General features: G+C 35.9%; 1 non-coding gene across 1 annotated transcript; it reads left to right on the top strand.

Moving 5' to 3' along the window:
• Positions 1 to 3,144: 3,144 nt before the first annotated feature.
• On the top strand, positions 3,145 to 3,251 carry LOC111732767. Its single transcript, XR_002777697.1, has one exon. It is a non-coding gene; the product is annotated as a U6 spliceosomal RNA (small nuclear RNA).
• The last annotated feature ends 611 nt before the right edge of the window (positions 3,252 to 3,862 follow it).

The following is a 3,862-nucleotide window of genomic DNA, read 5'->3' as shown; positions in this document are numbered from 1 at the left end:
CCCTTGATCCATTTGCTTCACTCCTAATTTCCCAAGCCTCTAGGCATTCAAGATTGTTTTGCTCACATCTAGGCTAATCCATCCTTCCAAGTGCTTAGTGTGAATTTCTGTGCACATCGTCCATGTTTCCTTCCAGCCCTTCTCTCTCTCTCATGCAGTAATTCACCAAATTCTGTTCACTCTGTCTCAGGAATGTCTCTCTGGCTTTTTAAGTGATCCCCTCTTCATCCTTATTCGCATTCATACCGCTGCCAGTTTCCTTTCTGAAACATAGCTCTTCACTGGCTCTCCGCTGCATATAGAAAAAGCCAAAAAGCCAAAATTCAAAGTCCCCCATAGTTGGATCCCATATCTCACATCCCAAGACATTTCTGCCTCCCTCATCCCTCCTGGCCCTATTAAGTTACCTGCCATTATTTAAACATGCTCTTTACTTCTGGGCCTCTGAGCCTTTACTTAAGATATACCTGTATGATAAATATTTTTTTTCCTTCCTCATATTGGTAAATTGATGTTTTATGCTTCCTTCATGGCCCAGAAAAAAATTCTTATTCCTACTAGAAGTTTTCTGATTCTCTCAATCAGAACCTATCTCCTCCTTCTTTTTATCCCTATAGTCCTTTGAATTTTATAATAGCACTTATTGTAGGCTGGCTTGTATTATAGTTTAGATCAGAGTCCCTGGAGAACGGAAAGAATGTTTTATCGGCGTCTGTGTTGTAGCCCCCTTTTTCCTAATACCTACTAGTAGGCGTTGTGGCAGAGATAGCTAACTGCCCACCAAAATCTATATATAGTTAGAATGTGGCTGCCCCACTATGGACATTTCCCAGTCTATCTTACAGGCAGGTGCAGTTATGTCTAAGTTCTCTCAAACTGAATATGGAGAGTCAAAACTGGCACAGGAACTTTCCCCTCTTCATTTCCTACTCTGAGGTGGAACTGGCATATGACAGGGACCCATCTCCACTTTGTGCCCAAGTAGAGATAAGTCACCTGCCAACCTGAAACATGCACCTTAGAATTGTAAGTGAGAAGAAAATAAGCCTCTAACTTCTTTAATCCACTGATTTGTTATTGGGTTACTTTGTTATAGCAGCTTCATCTCATCCTAATTGATACTTCACTCAATTGACAATTTTTAAAACTTAAAATAGCACCAGGCAAGTCTTTTGAACTGCATTTGAAATGTCCAAAGCATCCAGAAAACCTTTTGGTCAATTATAATACTTAAAAGTCAAAGATCTGGAAGCCACCTAGTCAGTCATTCACTGGACCAATCAGTTCATCACGTAACGTCGTTCTGACCAGGCCAGGGTGAGGTAAATAACCTTGACTTATCCTTGGCCTTATCTGGAGGAACAAGAAAACATTTAAAAGAAGTGGAAATAAAGGACTCAAGGACAGGGCAGCATAAGAGCAAATGTCAGTAGCTCCTTCCAGAATATGAAGAACCAGGTAAATGTGTTCTTTCATTTATTGACAGTTGTTTCACTTAATTAGATATGCAAGGTCATGCTAGCTCAATGTTTTTGCAATTTTTTTATTGTGGTAAAATACACATAACATGATAATTACCATCGTAACCATTTCTAAATGTTCAGTGGTATTAAATACATTCACATAGTTGGACAACCATCACCATCATCCATCCCCATAACTCCTTTCATCTTGTAGAACTGAAATTCTATGCCCATTAAACAATAACTCTCCATTCTCCCCTTCCCCAGCCTGATAATCACCATTATGCTTCCTGCACCTATGATTTTGACTACTCTAAGTACTTCATATGAGTAGGATCATATAGTACCTATCTTTTTGTGACCGTCTTATTTCATGTAGCATAATGTCCTCAAGGTTCATCTATGTTGAAGCATACTGCTGGATCATGTGGTAATTTTATTTTTAATTTTTCCAGGAATCATCATGCTGTTTTTCACAAAGGTTGTACCTTTTACATTCCCACCAAACATGCAAAAGAGTTCTAATTCATCCACATTCTGACTAACACTTGTTTTCTGATTTTTTGGATAGTAGCCACCCTAATAAATGTGAAGTAGTATCTCATTGTTGTTTCGGTCTGCATTTCCCTAAAGACTGGTGATGTTGAGAATCTTTTCATGTGCTTGTTGGGCATTTGTATATCTTCTTTAGGGAAATGTCCATTCAAGTCCTTTGCCCATTTTGAAAACAGTTGTTTGATTTTGTTGTTGTTTTAAGAGTTCTGGATATTGATCTCTTATTAGAGATATAATTTGTAAATATTTTCTCCCATTCTATGGATTACCTTTTTACTCTGTTATGAGTGTCTTTTGATGTGCAAACATTTTTAATTTTTACGAAGTCCAATTTGTCTATTTTTTTCTTTTGTTACCTGTGCCTTTTTTTGTCAGAGCCAAGAAATCATTGCCAAATCCAATGTTGTGAAGCTTTTGTCCTATGTTTTCTTCTAAGAGTTTTATTGTTTTTGGTCTTATATTTAGGCCCTTGATCCATTTCACATTAATTTTTGTGCAATAGTCCCCCTTTATTTGTGGGAGGTATGTTCCAAGACTGCCAGTGGATGCCTGAAACCGTGAATAATACTGAACCCTAGATATTCTGTTTTTTTAATATATAAATACCTATGATAAAGTTTAACTTATGAATTAATTACAGTAAGAGATTAGCAACAATAATGAATAATAAAATAGGACATTGACAACAATATATGATAATAAAAGTTATGTGACTATGGTCTCTCTTTCTCGGTCTCTGAAAACCAATCTGATAACCAAAACCACTATCATGTGACTAACAGGGAGGGTACACATACAGCATGGTTATACTGAACAAAGTGATGATTTACTTCCTGGCCAGGATGAATCAGGACAGCGTGAGATTTCATCAGAATAGTACGTAATTTAACACTTACGAATTGTTCATTTCTGAAATTTTCTCATTTAATATTTTGGGACCATGGTTAACCACAGGTAACTGAAATCACAAAAAGCAAAATTATGGATAAGGGGGCACTACTGCATATGGTGTTAAGGGTCTAACTTCTTTCTTTTACATGTGAATACCCAGTTTTCCCAGGACAATTTGTCAAAAAGACTATCCCAGTGAATATTCTTGGCATCTTTGTCAAAAATCGTGTGACCAGTGCTCACTTCTGCAGCAGATATACTAAAATTGGAACAATCCAGAGAAGATTAGCATGTCCCCTGCACAAGGATGACATATAAATTCATTAAGTGTTCTATATTTAAAAAAAAAAACAAAAAAACACATGACCATAGCTTCAAGGGTTTGTTTCTGGGCTCTCTTCAGCTAACTTTGAGATTTGTTTGTTCTTTTTCTCGTTCCTTGAGGGGCAAGGATATGTTGTTTATTTGAGAGCTTTCCTTTTTCTTGATATATCTACTTATTGCTATAAACTTCCCTCGTAGAACTGTTTTGCTACATCCCATAAGTTTTGGCATATTGTGTTTCCATTTTCATTTGTCCCAAGATATTTTTTTATTTCTCTAAAATTATATCTTTATATATCTTGTGCCCCAAAACATACACTAATAATTCATTTAAATGCATTAGTCTCTTACATTATGTAGTAAACAAGATTTAGAGTTACAAACCAAAGTTACAGCAATACTAGCTTTTAAACTAATAATTCTTCTTTCTTTTAAATGTATTATTCTCTTAAATCATGTAGAAAACAAAAAGTATAATTACAAACCATTTTTACAATAATACTAGCTTTTATAGTTGTCCAAGTATTTACCTTTATTTAGATCTTTATTTCTATAAATGGCTTCCAGTTACTGTCTCATGTCCTTTTATTTCACCATGCAGGACTCCCTTGACCATTTTTTGAAGGGCA

Source organism: Pteropus vampyrus, unplaced genomic scaffold (assembly GCF_000151845.1).
Source record: "Pteropus vampyrus isolate Shadow unplaced genomic scaffold, Pvam_2.0 Scaffold488, whole genome shotgun sequence".
Lineage (NCBI taxonomy): Eukaryota > Metazoa > Chordata > Mammalia > Chiroptera > Pteropodidae > Pteropus > Pteropus vampyrus.
This window is presented reverse-complemented; position numbering and strand designations above follow the sequence as displayed.